Genomic DNA, 18,104 nt, shown 5'->3' with positions numbered 1-18,104 from the left:
CCTGTAAAATTATGCCACAAGCAAGGCTGAGTATACTAATACTCAGCTAGACTTACTCGGCGTGAGGAGTCTACTCCTCTACCTCTAGACATGCATCTGTTTGGCTATAGGGTTTGGTTGCCAAAAGCACTAGCTGAGTCTAAAAATCAAGTTTTAGCTTTGTCAAGTTTAAGTGTGACTCTCTTAAGACTAAATGTGTACTATCTACCCACTCATGGTAGCAAACAAAATTTAGCAATCAACATCTTTTGTCACACCATCACATTTCCACTTGTTACTCAATGTAGCAGCATGGATCAAGCAGTCTCATTAGCGGCGAGAAGCAGACGATCCGAATCGAGTTTTTATCCTTGCAAGGTAAACCTAAACACACGACGTGGCGAGGCACTCCGTCCCCACACACATCAACCGTCCCCATCGATTCCCCGTCAGCAGATCAGGGCTCACCGCCTTGGCGTACAATGCCTCACTGACCCCGACTACCGTCGTGCAGTGACCACACTTGTACCCACCATAACCGGAATGGGAGACCACGTCTCAGGTTGCGTGAGGGGTAAAGTCCACTGCCAGGTTCAATCAGGTACTAGGCTTTCCGATTTACCATATTTCTCGGCATGTGCTTAGTACGTTCAAACGCTTGACTCACGGTACTACACCTTAATCCTTATTCCAATTTTTATCCCGTGGACAACCAATCCCCATGGATTGTTGTCCACAAACCAACATCATTATGATAAGAAAGTGGATACAATCAATTCCTGACCTCGCGCGAGTGCTAGAAAAATCACTCGACTTCTACCGAGATCCTTAATTAGTAAAGCAGCTACTCGACCTAGCTTACTAGTATTTATCACAAAAAAGGATTCCTGAGTTCATGCAACTAGGGTTTCAACCAACTCCTACACTTAAGTGCACAATACAAGCCTACAATCATTAAGTGTAGTAAAATAGCATATAAAATAGGTTATGCATAAAACCGGGGCTTGCCTTCCGAAGCGGGGGCAGGCAGATCCTCTGGTGCAGGCTCTGGTGCTGGATCCGGGGCTACCTCCTGAGCAGCTCCTTGCTCCGGCACGAGGACGTACTCTCCGTCAGCGAGGTTGCAATCTATCGAATGCAAAGAATAAGAATATGCATGCCATGATTATGTAGGATTTGGTAAACATTAGGCTAGGTGAAAGAAAACTAAGTTAGTTTGGTAACTTAGGGTTTCCTGGCCATACGTGGCTTTTTAGTGGTTTATGCTTATCTATTTAAGGTTTGGGTTTTGCCCAGGGATAAGCATAGTGAATGAAACTTGGATTTCGCTTAGATGTTTTAGTAGACAAATGAGGGATTTTGCTGGTTTGGGTTAAAAGGATATTACTCTCCATTATTAATTTCCTTTTTCATTTTCTATTTATGAATTTTTGGGTGGGTTTGAACTACAACAATGATTTAACCTATTCCAAAATTTCTAAAAAATTATAGTAGGTTACTATTGGTCATTGTAGTTTGTCCTATGAATTTGAGGTCCAGAATAAATAGAGTATGCCTTGGACAAAAATAACAAAAGTTGGGGCAAAGGGGTCACTTTGCACAACAATTTTTAACTAGGGGTGGGTTCTGTCCTAAGGGTCATTTTTGCTGGTATCTAACAATAATAACATGCTTCTGTGCCAAAAATCACAGAAGGTTATTTGGTGGTTATTTAGTTGTGATTTTCTAAAGTTTAATGTCAAAAAGGCACTTACTACTATCTTGTTATTTGAAAAATGTCAAACAACAGATTTCATATTTTTCCTATGTTCTTAACAACAAAACATTAGTTACCCCAAGGTTTGGGGTGTTTTCTCCTTGGAGTTATTTTTTAGTGTTTTTCTAGGGTTTCCTTGTTTTCCTAAAATAAAAGGTATCCCATTTAATTTGTACTAAACAAGGGTATAATAAATTTTTTTGGTGAACTATACTGAATAAGTAATCTAACAAAAATGTGGGTGCTCCCTAGTTCTTTAGTTAAATTGCCTTTTCTATTTTCTTTAACTTTAAGCACAAGGTGATTTAATTGGCAAACTCTACCTTAATGGGGTGTACAGAGGGGTTTATCATTTTTAAACAGGTTAGTAGGTGATTAAGTACTTCTCTAAATTTTCTTAACCTCGGTTAAATAGTGTAGCTATTTTTCCCTATTTCTTTTAGCTTTTGACCAGTTAATCATTTAAATCAAAACTTTAAAGTTCTCTGTAACACTTAGGGGTTTTATATTTTTCTTAAGTAGTTGACATTATTTAGGATCTGGCAAAATTGGTTTGACTCGATTTGGGTAAACCAAACTAAAGTTATGAATTTTCTAAGTTCTGTTTGTATTTAAATCAGAAATATTAAAAGGTTTCCTGGAAAAACAGTTTACACTGAGGACCCTGGGTTTATTCTAAATCAATCCTCTCATTTCTACCCCTGCGCCACTGTTCCCCTGAGTCACTGACAGTTCAAAAATCCCCCCGACCTTTCCTTCTTCTTCCCCGAGGTCCTTCCCCTAATGCAAACAGTACCCGCGGGAAAGAAAAGGGTGGTGCGGCTTACCTGCGGTGAGAGAGGGCCGACGAGGGGTGGGGTTGGCTCCTGGAGGTCCTGGCGGTCACAACGGTGTACGACTCGATGGCGGTGGTGGCCGGAATCGGCCGGTCCACATGCACAGGCGGGTGATCTCGTCGGCGACGGGTGTTCCGGCCGAACCACGGCGATCTAGTTCAATCAAATGGCACGATGAGCTCCACGGGGTGACGTAGAGGCGATGTGCACAAGGAATCGAAGAATGGGGTAGAGATTTACCCGGTCTACGTTCACCGGCGGTCGGGCGAAGTCCGGCGACCGTGGACTGGCTTCTCCGGCGAAGCAAAGTCCGATTCCTTGCTCGGGGAGCTTCACCGAGGCATGCACGATCTCTTCCAAGGGTCGGGCGCGGCTGGGAAGGGTTCTGTTGGCCGGTCTATGGTGGCAGGGGTTCGGGTGGCCGCGTGCACGCCGTGCGCGGGGCAAATGCCGGTGGTTTCGAGCTCCGGTGAGGTCGAGCATGCGTGGAGGAGTACGGTCGATGCCTGAGGGGGCTTTATAGGAGCGGGCGCGAGCAGGGGACACAGGCGTGGCTCAGCGCGGCGCGGGGCGCGCGGGGTCGGGCGCGGGCGTGCTCTGGCGCGCGCAGAGCCCATCGAACACGTGGTAGTTTTCTTCTGCCCGTGTTCAACAGCTCGCCGAGATCACTAGCGTGCGAATCTTGGCAAAAATCCGGCGCAGGTCTCTTCCTGGCACCTAGGGCTACCTCTTTTGTGTGAGTCCCCATGGCAGATATGCCCTAGATAGGGAGATATGCGGACGCCAAATCTGGCTTGTCCCTCTGCCCACCTCGCGACAAAAGCCATGCCAAATCATGTCAAATGTCAAGGGCTCGGTCTCAACTTTTTCCAGGGGGTGCCTTAGGTGGTATGCCACATTTTTGGTATACAACTTAGGTGGTTTTGGTGCCATCTACTAGGTGAACACGGTGGATCTTTAGATTAGGTGTAGAATTTGACTTAGAGAGAATTAGAGAGCTCTAGCTCTCTCTCTACTTAAGGAATGGATTTGGGGTTCCTTAAGGGGTCTTTTTGCAATGTTTCCTCTCTATACTTGTAGATTAATATGTTACTTAAACTTTGGCCAAAGGTTAAATCATGATTTGCACATTTGCTTACCCCTTTCCCCCCTCAACTAAGGTTTTAGGAGATAGGATTCAAGAGGGGTCTAGGGTTTACTCCTCTCTTGCCCAAGGTGATAATTGTAGAAAAGCTTGGGTAATGCTTTTGGTCATTAACATTCTTGGTTAATACATGGTCTCCAAGGTTTTTATGCTCTTCTTTTCAAGTTTCTTCCACATGTGGGCTCAGTCATTAGTGCATAAATGTGCCATGGCCATGGTAACACCAGGGGTGTTACAGCCCTCCCCCCTTAAAGGAATCTCGCCCCGAGATTTCAGGTAGAGTCCTCTTGAGGGGTGCCATGAAAGCGTGTTAGTGTGTTGTTCCTTCTTTTATTTAAGTTTCTCTAGTTAACTGCTCTTCGAATGTCATTCTCTTTGCGACTTCAGAAGGAAATCCTTTTTAAGTCATTTCTAAAGCTTACTCTTCCTTTAACATCTAAGTTTTTCTTATATTTGAATTCAAAGGGCAGGTGGGGGTGGGGTTTTGGGTTACGTACCGACTCCTTTGGGCAGAAAGTCGGGGAAGCGAGAGCGTAGAAAATCCTCAGTCTCCCATGTAACTTCTTCTACTGAATGATGACTCCACTGAACCTTATACATTCTGATCGACCTTGCCCGCGTTGATCTCTCTTTCTAATCCAATACCTTGACGGGGTACTCTTGATAGGACAAGTTTGGTTCTATCTCAATTTCTGGTTCAGGTAGTACTTCAGTAGGTAAGCGGACACACTTCCGCAGCTGAGATACATGGAACACATCGTGAACAGCTGACATGTGTGGTGGCAACTTCAATTGGTATGCTACTGGTCCACAAGTTTCCTTGATCTCATAGGGCCCAATGTAGCGAGGAGCTAACTTGCCCTTGATTCCAAATCTCTGGACACCTTTGGTGGGTGACACCTTAAGATAAACATGATCCCCCACATCAAACTGCAGAGGCTTCCTTCTCTTGTCATGATAGCTCTTTTGCCTGGCCTGAGCAGCTTCTAGGTTCTTCTTAATGACTCTGACCTTTTCCTCTGCTTCAAGTACCAAATCTCGCCCAAATATTTCCCTCTCTCCAGCTTGTGACCAGTTCAGCGGGGTTCTACACCTTCTCCCATACAGGGCTTCAAAAGGTGCCATTTTTAAACTGGACTGGTAGCTATTATTATAAGAAAATTCTGCCAAAGAAAGACACTTGTCCCAATCCTTTCCATAGTGTAGCACACATGCCCTCAACATGTCTTCCAAAATCTGATTTACCCGTTCTGTCTGGCCATCTGTTTGAGGATGGTATGCTGAGCTTCGTATTACATGGGTCCCAAGTGATTCCTGCAATTGCTCCCAAAATCGTGCCATGAAGGGTGCTCCTCTGTCCGATACTATAGTCCTTGGTATTCCATGCAAACGAACTATCTGGTCAGTGTAGATTTCTGCATACTTCTCCGTCCTGTGGGTGGTGTGTACCGGCAAGAAATGAGCTGACTTGGTCAATCTGTCCACAATGACCCAAATGGAATCATGGTGCCGGGAGGTATTGGGCAATCCCACGATAAAATCCATACAGGTGTCCTCCCATTTCCAAAATGGTATGGGAAGGGGTTGTAAAGGGCCTGCTGCCTTCAAATGACTGGCCTTGATTCTCTGGTAGGTGTCACATTCGGATATGTACTTGGCAATTTCTCTCTTCATTCTTGTCCACCAGTAAAAGGATCTGAGATCATGATACATCTTGTTGCTGCCCGGGTGCATGGAGAATTTTGAAAGGTGAGCCTCATCCAATATCTTCTTTTTGAGCTCCGGGTCCTTGGGAACAACCAATCGATCTCCAAACCATAAGATTCCTTTGTTGTCCTGCTGGAAGCATTTGTATTTTTCTGCTCTCTGCTTGATCATTTCCTTAATTACCTGAACACCCTTGTCTTCAATCTGTGCCCTGACTATTTGCTCTTGTAGTGTGGGCTCCACCGAGATATAATTTACAGCACCTGAAGAAACAACTTCTAGGTTCAGCTTGCATAACTCATCACACACGGTGGTGACTCTTGCATCCATGCTCATACAATTGCACTGGACCTTTCTACTCAAGGCATCTGCCACAACATTGGCTTTGCCAGGATGGTAATGCACCTCCAAATCATAGTCCTTGATTAGCTCTAACCATCTTCTCTGCCTCATATTAAGATCTGCCTGAGTGAAAATGTATTTGAGACTCTTATGATCAGTGTAAATGTTATAGTGAGCTCCCATCAAGTAATGTCTCCATATCTTGAGAGCATGAACCACAACTTCTAATTCCAGATCATGTGTAGGGTAGTTCTGCTCATGGGGTCTAAGTGCTCAGGAGGCATAAGCAATTACTCTGTTATCTTGCATTAAGACATATCCCAATCCAGTACCGGAAGCATCGCAATAAACTTCAAAGGGCTTGGTGTTGTCAGGTTGAGCTAGCACTGGGGCTGTTGTCAAGTGCTGCCTTAGTGCATGAAAGGCATCTTCACACTTCTGGCTCCAATTATACTTGTCTCCCTTCTTCAATAGTTCAGTCATTGGCTTCGCAATTCTGGAGAAATCCGGAATGAATCGTCGATAATACCCTGCCAATCCCAGAAAACTCTGAATCTGCCTCACTGTGGTAGGAGGTTTCCAATCCATTACCTCTTGTACCTTCTCAGGATCTACTGATATCCCATCCTGAGAAATTGTGTGACCCAAGAATTTAATTTCCCTTAGCCAGAATTCACATTTAGACAACTTAGCATAAAGACGATGATCGCGCAGTCGCTGAAGCACGATGTGCAAATGCTCAGTATGCTCGTCTTCATTCTTGGAATAGACCAGGATATCATCAATGAAAACCACTACGAATTTGTCCAGCTCTGTCATGAATACTGAGTTCATCAGATACATGAAATAAGCCGGGGCATTGGTCAGCCCAAAAGACATCACCAAGAATTCATAGAGCCCATATCTGGTAGAGAAAGCCGTCTTCGGGATATCACTGGCACGGATCTTGATCTGATGGTAGCCCGAGCGAAGGTCTATCTTGGAGAACACTTTGGCTCCCACCAACTGATCAAATAAAACATCAATGCGGGGCAGTGGGTATTTGTTCTTGATGGTCACCGCATTGAGAGGGCGGTAATCAACACACATTCTCAAACTCTCATCCTTTTTCTTCACAAATAAGGCCGGGCATCCCCACGGTGAAGTACTTGGGCGAATGAACCCCTTGTCCAACAACTCTTGCAGTTGCTTCTTCAATTCTGCCAATTCCGCTGGAGACATCCTATAGGGTCTCTTGGATATAGGAGCAGTCCCGGGTTGCAATTCAATTGCGAACTCAATGTCTCTATCAGGTGGCATCCCTGGCAATTCACCCGGAAAAACATCTGGGTAGTCACAGACTACTGGGATCCTTTCCACTGGGGATTCTATCATAACGAAGGCACAAGAACGGGTACAACCCTGGTCGGGCAAATATAATGTGGTTTCACCACAAGTCGGTGAGTGCACCTCAATGGCCCTAGCTGCAATATCAATAACTGCCTGATGTCTTGTTAACCAGTCAGTTCTCAATATGATATCCACTCTATCCAAAACCAATATGAGGAGGGTGGTTTTAATTATTAGACTACCAAACTTTATGGGCACATGTCTGTTGATTCGGTAGGAGGCAACCCTGCCTCCTGGTGTTGAAATTGTAATACCCCCATCGGTGTGGTGAAAAGGTAATTGGCACTTGGCACTAAATCTGGCACTGATAAAACTGTGTGATGCACCTGAATCAAAAAGAATAATAGCAGGATAATTCAAAACTGAAAAGATACCAGTCATGACGGGTGCTCCCTCGGGAATGTCGGCCATGGTGGTGAAGTTCAATCTGCCTTGCCTCACTTGCACCTTTTGCCTCTTGCCTTGATTCTGGTTGGCATTCTGTCCCAGCCTCTGCTGGTTCCTAGGGCAATTCTTGGCATAGTGTCCGGTGTTACCACAAGTGAAACACTTGTTGTCATTGGCCTGGCGGTATTGTTGCTGCTGTTGGTGGTTCCTCTGAGCTGGAAACTGGGTGCGGTTGGGGGCCTGCTGCTGCTGCTGTGGTCGGATCACCCAACGTCCTTGCTGCTACGGAGGTCCTCTGTTCTGAGTGTCAGACACAATCCTGAAGCGCTATGGCTGAGCTAAAGGTCCTGCTACAGGGGTCTTCCTTTTCTTCTCTGCCTGACGAGCTGTGATACAGTCCTCCTGAGAAATAGCCATGTTGACTAACTCATTATAGCTGTTGGCCCTGACTGTGTTGAGACGGTCACGGAGCTTAGTGCTGAGCCCCCTCCTGAACCTGTCCCTCTTCTTCTCGTCCGTGTCTGCATGATACCCAGCATACTGGCACAGGTCATTAAAGGCCTGAGCATACTGTAACACTGTCCGGTTTCCCTGAGTGAGTGCCAGAAACTCGTTGAGCTTTCGGTCCATAATGCCTGCTGGTATATGGTGCCCCCTGAAAGCTGCCTTGAACTCTCTCCATTCTACCTCTCGGTCCTCAGGCTGCATAGCAAGAAAATGGTTCCACCATGTCCGCGCGGGTCCGCAAAGCTGCTGGGTGGCAAACCTAACCTTAGTGACCTCTGGACAAACTCCATGGAGTAGCGGGAATTTGGATTCCACTACTCTCAATCATACATCAGCATCAAGTGGGTCCTCTGCCCTGGTGAACAATGGTGGCTGGGTACTGAGGAACTCCTGATAAGTGGCTGCCGTGGGGTGACGCTGATGGTCACCACCACCATAGTGCTGAGGTGGCGGCTGACGCTGAGCTAGCTGTCTCAAGATCTCATTTTGCTGAGCCATCAGCTCCTGCAGAGTAGGAGGCGGTGGCGGTGGTGGAGGAACGCGCTCATTTTGACCACGACGCGCTCTCCCGGCCATCTAAAAAATCACATATATTTTCAATATCACAACTTTGAGGTTCAAGGTTCAATCGCGGTGAAAGAGTCAAAAGGCGAAACCGATATATTCTTGCATAATCATAAAAGATTTCACATGGCATAAACTTTTCTTCTTAAATTAAGACTAATATCATTCATCCACCATGCTTTCAAAAGAGTTCATCGCGATTACATCAATAGCCCAAAAGACTCAACTCTATCTAGCCTAGTACCCCAAGGGTGCAAAAGCTAAGCTAGCTTCGAGGAGTTCTACCATCACCGACTTCTAACTCTATCCCTGCGACCTAGTGAGCAAACGAGGCAACACTCGACTCGGGGGAAGGTGGTCTCCCTGAGCCAGCAGTGTCCAAGCTGGAGGCAGGCTCCTCTCCTCCCTCGATGTCGACATCCTCGTTGGCCTCTGTGTCCTGGATCTCCTGGTGATGCATATCCAGGTGTTGGTTAGCCTCTGCAAGCTGCTGCTGGGTGTTGATCAACTGATCCTCGAGAACCTCGATGGTGTTCTCCCTCGTTCCCACTAGTTCCTCAAGCTCTTGTATCTCATTTAACAGTTGCTCCACCTGTAAGTCCTTTTCCACCATCTCAGTGGACAAGTCAACCACAAGCTCCTCTCTGTTATCCAAAGTGATCTTTGTCGCCTCCAACAATGCCATCAGATGGGACATTGCCTCTCCACGCATCACTTGCAGACGATACATGGCATTCATGCACCGCACCGTCAAGTGAGCAGTCTGACCTGGGTAGATAGCCCAGATGTCCTTGGCATGCTCCACTCGGTCCTTCCACATTGGGTCGTCCTCCTTCTCAGCGGGGAACAAGCCAATGGGGTGAGTGGACAGCTCCAAGGGGTGGAATCCGCAGAAAGTGGTCAGTCCGTGAAGAGCAATCACCTCGATCGTATCCTCAACCTAGTATCCAAAGGACTTAGAATCCGGCGAATGCCAGCCTGGCTGCAGGGGATGAGGCTCTAGGGTCATCCTCACCCTACAGCGGGGCACTCGGTGCTTCTCGAACTGCTGCACCGCGTACTGAGGAGGCGTCGTGTAACCAGCTCCCTGAAGTACCTCCCACAAAATACGGGGAAAACCCTCTCGTGCAAGCCCGTCAGTGTGGGACTATGCATTCCCTTCGTCCGATGATCCGTGAGAAGCCATCTGTGTACGATTAAGCGTAAGTAAAAGAAAAAGAACTATAAAAAGAAAAAGGAACACAACTCAGCTTCTCTATAACTACGACAATGGTACTGGGGTGCTTAGTTTGTCATCATTTTGTATTAAAGTTCTTACCCAATTATTCATTAGTTTAATTAAGGATGCATGAATGCTCGTCCTGAATGACCTCACATCAACTTAGAGAGAATAGGGATGAACTCCCATCCCCTTATAGTAGCCTGTAGGGCTTACTCAATTAGCCACCTAGCTACCCCTCTATCATCCTAAGGCTTCACGTCCTAGGTCTATCCTGATCACCCTACGATCTATCCAACATTTGTTTCTATCAAGTTTTACTTTGGAAAAGGATGGTATTTACAGTTTATTGATTCCTCTGTGGTGGTACAAGCTCCGATACCAGCTGTGGCGGAACTGCCCGAATTATTCCAACTTAAGTGCCCAAGTCCCGCCTTAGAGGCTAGACCACACTTAAATGGGAATAACCCGTCAATACCTCGGATCTAGTCCGACGAGGCCACTGACAGGATCAAGTACCACGGTCTCACTTGATGGTGAGTCACAGAGCAAATACAATAAAGCATAAAACCATACATTAAAGAGCATTAGACTTATTACATTATCATCGGAGTTTTAGCAAAAGTAGTCATCATTGTTCGAAGTGCAGCGGAATAAAACTAGCGATAATTAAACAGAGAGATGGGGAAGCCTGTCACATCACTCCACATGCTCCTCCTTAGCCGAGGCGGGATCCCACTCGATAGTCCAACCTGGTGGCAAGATGGACGGCCAAGTCACTCCAGCAACCATGTCCTCCAGAGAACCTGTAAAATTATGCCACAAGCAAGGCTGAGTATACTAATACTCAGCTAGACTTACCCAGTGTGAGGAGTCTACTCCTCTACCTCTAGACATGGAGATGTTTGGCTGTGGGGTTTGGTTGCCAAAAGCACTAGCTGAGTCTAAAAATCAAGTTTCAGCTTTGTCAAGTTTAAGTGTGACTCTCTTAAGACTAAATGTGTACTATCTACCCACTCATGGTAGCAAACAAAATTTAGCAATCAACATCTTTTGTCACATCATCACATTTCCACTTGTTACTCAATGTAGCAGAATGGATCAAGCAGTCTCATTAGTTGCGAGAAGCAGACGATCCGAATCGAGTTTTTATCCTTGCAAGGTAAACCTAAACACACGACGTGGCGAGGCACTCCGTCCCCACACACATCAACCGTCCCCATCGATTCCCCGTCAGCAGATCAAGGCTCACCGCCTTGGCGTACAATGCCTCACTGACCCCGACTGCCGTCGTGCAGTGACAACCACTTGTACCCACCATAACCGGAATGGGAGACCATGCACGTCTCAGGTCGCGTGAGGGGTAAAGTCCACTGCCAGGTTCAATCAGGTACTAGGCTTACCGATTTACCATATTTCTCGGCATGTGCTAAGTACGTTCAAACGCTTGACTCACGGTACCACACCTTAATCCTTATTCCAATTTTTATCCCGTGGACAACAAATCCCCATGGATTGTTGTCCACAAACCAACATCATTATGATAAGAAAGTGGATACAATCAATTCCTGACCTCGCGCGAGTGCTAGAAAAATCACTCGACTTATACCGAGATCCTTAATTAGTAAAGCAGCTACTCGACCTAGCATACTAATATTTATCACAAAAAAGGATTCCTGAGTTCATGCAACTAGGGTTTCAACCAACTCCTACACTTAAGTGCATAATACAAGCCTACAATCATTAAGTGTAGTAAAATAGCATATAAAACAGGTTATGCATAAAACCGGGGCTTGCCTTCCAAAGCGGGGGCAGGCAGATCCTCTGGTGCAAGCTCTAGTGCTGGATCCGGGGCTACCTCCTGAGCAGCTCCTTGCTCCGGCACGATGACGTACTCTCTGTCAGCGAGGTTGCAATAAACAGTAATAACATGCTTCTGTGCCAAAAATCACAGAAGGTTATTTGGTGGTTATTTAGTTGTGATTTTCTAAAGTTTAATGTCAAAAAGGCACTTACTACTATCTTGTTATTTGAAAAATATCAAACAACAGATTTCATATTTTTCCTATGTTCTTAACAACAAAACATTAGTTACCCCAAGGTTTGGGGTGTTTTCTCCTTGGAGTTATTTTTCTAGGGTTTTTCTAAGGTTTCCTTGTTTTCCTAAAATAAAAGGTATCCCATTTAATTTGTACTAAACTAGGGTATAATAAATTTTTCTGGTGAACTATACTGAATAAGTAATCTAACCAAAATGTGGGTGCTCCCTGGTTCTTTAGTTAAATTGCCTTTTCTATTTTCTTTAACTTTATGCACAAGGTGATTTAAATGGCAAACTCTACCTTAATGGGGTGTACAAAGGGGTTTATCATTTTTAAACAGGTTAGTAGGTGATTAAGTAATTCTCTAAATTTTCTTAACCTCAGTCAAATAGTGTAGCTATTTTTCCCTATTTCTTTTAGCTTTTGACCAGTTAATCATTTAAATCAAAACTTTAAAGTTCTCTGTAACACTTAGGGGTTTTATATTTTTCTTAAGTAGTTGACATTATTTAGGATCTGGCAAAATTGGTTTGACTCGATTTGGGTAAGCCAAACTGAAGTTATGAATTTTCTAAGTTCTGTTTGGATTTAAATCAGAAATATTAAAAGGTTTCCTGGAAAAACAGTTTACACTGAGGACCCTGGGTTTATTCTAAATCAATCCTCTCATTTCTACCCCTGCGCCACTGTTCCCCTGAGTCACTGACAGTTCAAAAATACCCCCGACCTTTCATTCTTCTTCCCTGAGGTCCTTCCCCTAATGCAAACAGTACCCGCGGGAAAGAAAAGGGTGGCGCGGCTTACCGGCGGTGAGAGAGGGCCGGCGAGGGGTGGGGTTGGCTCCTGGAGGCCTGGCGGTCACAACGGTGTACAACTCGACGGCGGTGGTGGCCGAAATCAGCCGGTCCACGTGCGCAGGCGGGTGATCTCGTCGGCGGCGGGTGTTCCGGCCGAACCACGGCGATCTAGTTCAATCAAATGGCACGATGAGCTCCACGGGGTGACGTAGAGGCGATGTGCAAATGGAATCGAAGAATGGGGCAGAGATTTACCTGGTCTACGTTCACCGGCGGTCGGGCGAAGTCTGGCGACCGTGGACTGGCTTCTCCGGCGAAGCAAAATCCGATTCCTTGCTCGGGGAGCTTCACCGAGGCATGCACGATCTCTTCCAAGGGTCGGGCGCGGCTCGGAAGGGTTCTGTTGGCCAGTCTACGGTGGCAGGAGTTCGGGTGGTCGCGGGCACACCATGTGCGGGGCAAATGCCGGTGGTTTCGAGCTCCGGTGAGGTCGAGCGTGCGCGGAGGAGTACGGTCGACGCCTGAGGGGGCTTTATAGGCGCGGGCACGAGCAGGGGACACGGGCGCGGCTCAGCGTGGCGCGAGGCGCGTGGGGTCGGGCACGGGCGTGCTCTGGCGCGCAGAGCGCGTCGAACACGTGGAAGTTTTCTTCTGCCCGTGTTCAACAGCTCGCCGAGATCACTAGTGTGCGAATCTTGGCAAAAATCCGGCGCAGGTCTCTTCCTGGCACCTAGGGCTACCTCTTTTGTGTGAGTCCCCATGGCATATATGCCATAGGTAGGGAGATATGCGGACGCCAAATCTGGCTTGTACCTCTGCCCACCTCGCGACAAAAGCCATGCCAAATCATGTCAAATTTCAAGGGCTCGGTCTCAACTTTTTCCAGGGGGTGCCTTAGGTGGTATGCCACATTTTTGGTATACAACTTAGGTGGTTTTGGTGCCATCTACTAGGTGAACACGGTGGATCTTTAGATTAGTTGTAGAATTTGACTTAGAGAGAATTAGAGAGCTCTAGCTCTCTCTCTACTTAAGGAATGGATTTGGGGTTCCTTAAGGGGTCTTTTTGCAATGTTTCCTCTCTATACTTGTAGATTAATATGTTACTTAAACTTTGTCCAAAGGTTAAATCATGATTTGCACATTTGCTTACCCCTTTCCCCCTCAACCAAGGTTTTAGGAGATAGGGTTCAAGAGGGGTCTAGGGTTTACTCCTCTCTTGCCCAAGGTGATAATTGTACAAAAGCTTGGGTAATGCTTTTGGTCATTAACATTCTTGGTTAATACATGGTCTCCAAGGTTTTTATGCTCTTCTTTTCAAGTTTCTTCCACATGTGAGCTCAGTAATTAGTGCATAAATGTGCCATGGCCATGGTAACACCTGGGGTGTTACATTAACCTCGTATTGTTAATGTGCATAAGTGTACTTTGTGTACTCTTGCATGCACAAATTGAGGAAGAGTTTAGCCTATATCTTGTGAGGCTAATGATTTCTTCAAGTTCATGTTTTGTAGTCTCACACCTTGGACAACATCAAATGAGGATGAGTGGTTCCAAGGAAATGATCAAATATTTACCACATGTCACCCCATGGATTAGTTCTATTGGGGAACGATATGTGTTCTCTAGCATAAATTCAATTGTTTCAAATATATTATGCCTTGACCAAGATATATGATGAACTCCTCTAAGAATCTTAATTGAATCAAGTGCATGTTACAAGTAATTCGAGTACTTGATGCATACATTTAGGGGGAGCTCATTCTATATCTTGTGCCCTTAAAGACTAACATTTTCTTTTAGTGAATTTGTGTAGTTCTTTGAAGAGAATGAGTTTCTCTTGATCGTTTAAAGAGGATAAGTTTCTCTTTGAAATGTCAAGCCTATCAAAAGCTAAGATAGAAATTCATGATTATAATGAAGACCATATGGCATGGAACAAAGGTGTGTCACTCCATGAACTATTGTATTACATTTGTGTATCTAGGCTCTTACAAGTTAGTGTATGCATGTATATGCAATATCTTAAGTCACATCATAAGGTTGCACTTGAATCTTGGCTTAAAATATTGCATATCATGTCTATTAGTATACCATTTGATTATGAGTAATTCCTTAAATTGGTGCAATTTCATATTTTCATACTTTATTTGTACCAAGGTTCAAATTGTAGAATTTAATCCCCTGGCCTCATAAGTCCAAGTGCATAAGCTAAACAAGTATCCATCACTTGTATGCACACATTTAGGGGGAGAATGGTCTATAATTTGAATCTTTGAGACTAACTTCATTTTCAAGTCTATTATGTGTGTAGTCTCAAATTAGAAAGGAATCTTCAAGCAAAGACAAACGCTTCCACTGCAAATTTTGATGGGTATCAAAGATTCTTTGCTCCAATAAATGTATCTTCTATACATTTCATAAGAGAATGAGTTTCTCTTGTATATGCTACTCCAACATCATCTAAAATTGGTAAATATGTATCACATCTTTTTGGATTACAAATATCTGAAGTAGCATAGCTTATAGATTCTCCTGTCTAGAACTTAATTGATTAAATAGTGCACATGTTTCTTATGTTGCATGATTATGTTCAATTGATACTCCTTTTATGCCAATGGTACTTTAAGTTGCAAATAAGTACTCTCAACAGGTATCATGAATTCATATATATGTATGTACTAAAACTTGAGGAGAACTTAGTGTAATATGCAATTAGTGATCTGATTATCTATCAAATTATATCAATTGGTGGTTTTCAATTGATATTTTTCGTACATGATCACTAGTTTTATAATTCATACTTGTGCAATTTTCATGCTGCCTCTTGTTATGATAAGAAAATGCTAGGTGACATCTAGACTCCAGGTATCAATATTTATCTTTCAATTAGTATGACAATATTCATTTGATATCTTGGACCTATGTCACAATTATGCCAACAAGAGATTGCAAAATGAACTCTAAATACAACACAAGTGTGGAACACCCCTTTGAAAAGGTAAAACGCAAAGGTACATCACTTATGACACTTCTCCATTACCTTTGTGCCATATAAGGACCCTTTTCATGATAGTGTATTCAAATCTTGATTAATCATAATTTCTACCCTTTATATTCTTTATATCTTTTTTGGAGATTTATGACAAAGGGGGAGAAATTGTGCATTAAAGCTTACCTTTAGTCTTATGTAACTAAGTGTAAGAAGACTTTTGAAAAGGGGGAGAAATAATTGCCAAAAGGGGGTTGAATCATAAGTAAAACATAAGATGAAGGAAATTGATGAGTGCATAATATGTCATGAGCATCACGTTTATTTATGACACTAAGCACCCTATGAATAGTATGATATAAGTTGTCTTCACTCTTTGACCCAAATATGTGGTTTTGGCATTTGAGTACAAAATTGGTATTTTCTGAAATGCACATATTTAGGGGGAGGAAACTATATCATAGGATTCAAAATCTTATTTATCAAATCTTATGTAAGCTTTAAATGTGTTGTCATCAATCACCAAAAAGGGGGAGATTGAAAGTGCATTCATCCCTTTTGTGAGTTTTGGTGATTTGGATAACAACACATTTAAAGGTCTAACAAGTTTGCTAAGTGTTGAACAGGAAATTCAGTATGATGAACATACTTGAATAATGTATAATGATCAGTGAACTAGGTTCAACACAAGGTCAAATAACCAGTGAGACAATGCAAATGGATATAATATGGTCTCTATATTCGTTTGAATATATGGACAAGTCCTGAGAAATCACTATGCATAAATATGATCATAATAGAGGTTGAAGTGATTAAGAGGATTGGTCAAGCCAAAGTGAATAAGATATGAGGAATCGTGAATTGGCTTGACCATATTACTATTAGTCCATATATGAATATATGAGAATCAAACTAGAGCTTGATTGATCTTAGCAGTTATATCTAGATGACATTCAAGCAAGGTTCACAATATTGAAGAAATGATTCTCTCAATAGATGCTCAATAGGATGTGACTCAAGAATGGCTTGATAGGGTGAAGATAGCAAGGAAAGGGCTTCGAGGAACTAAGCGAAGGTGAAGGCCAAGCGACAGCTTGTAGACCGAGGTACCATGGCTAAGGTGAAGAAGAGAGTACTTGCACTAAGTCGATGAACTAATCAGCTATGAAGAGTTACAACATGTTGATGCATCAGTAAGGTGACTTGAAGCCATGATTTGAACTTATATATGGTGAAATGGCACAAGTCACAGGCTCAATTTGTGTTTGCTTCAAAAGGTGAGACAAAGATGTTTGTGATCCTTATGAAGCAACATCATGGAGAAATCACACTTGAGACACCAATGACTCAAGGAGTTTACTTAATTATATTTTATTTGACTTGAGTATAGGAATCGTTGTACTATCAAGGGGGATCCATAAAGAAGGTTGGTGTTGGTACTAAAGCTCAAAATCCTTGATCTAAAACTTCCATTTTACCCTTGTTAATCCTTAGTGAAAGTATGTAGTACAACCTTTTTAAGTCTATCTTGGCCAAAATTGCTTTTTGGAAAATACAGGTTCAACCGGTTTTAAAACAGGTTCAACCGGTTTTTGCATTGTTCACCTTTTTGGAAAATACAGGTTCAACCGGTTTTTGCACTATTCACCTTTTTGGAAAATACTGGTTCAGCCGGACACTCAACCGGTAATTGTCTGGTGGAAACAGGTTCAGCCGGCTTTAAAACAGATTCAACCGATTTTTGCATTGTTCACTTTTTTCTGCCAGTCTGCTGTGTCAGCCAAAAAGTTGTGCGCAGCTTTTTGAAAAACCGGTTCAACCGGTTTTGGGACCGGTTCAACCGGTTTTTGGGCAGAAAAGTCAAAAACGGCTAGTTTTGGAGCCCCACCTATATATACTCACTCCCACCTCTCTCCTCCATAGAAGAGCATGACTTGGACTCCATTCCTAACCTGAGAAACACCTCCCACTCTCTCTCACACACCTCTTGCCTCTCCCATTTCAAATCTTTGGAGAGAAATCTTTGAGTGAGTTTGAGAGCTGCAGTTTTTGTGCTTCATCTCCAAATCTCTCTTGCTCTTCTTGATTCGAGCTTTGGTACTACATCGAGTTCTTTGTGGATTCATTACTCTTGGAGCTTCTAGCTCCTAGATGACTAGGTGTCTCTTGTGAGTCTCCAAATCTTGTGGAAGACCACAAGAAAGTTTGTATTACCCGCTTGTTTGAGCAAAGATTATTGTGTGGGCTTGACCTTTGTGGTCGGCAAAGGGAGGATTAGGGTTGAAAGAGACCCGGCTCTTTGTGGGCGCCTCAACGACGAAGTAGGGCACCTTGGTGGTATGACCAAACCTCGGGATAAATCTTGTGTCTCTTGTGTTCTTGCTCATTGTGTGTTTGTGTTCTTTGTTCTCTCACCATTTTGTGGAAGATTTGTTTATATCTTT

This window comes from Zea mays, chromosome 6 (genome assembly GCF_902167145.1).
Source record: "Zea mays cultivar B73 chromosome 6, Zm-B73-REFERENCE-NAM-5.0, whole genome shotgun sequence".
NCBI classification, from domain to species: Eukaryota; Viridiplantae; Streptophyta; class Magnoliopsida; order Poales; family Poaceae; genus Zea; species Zea mays.
The sequence above is the reverse complement of the archived record's forward strand: the minus strand, read 5'-3'. Positions refer to the sequence as shown.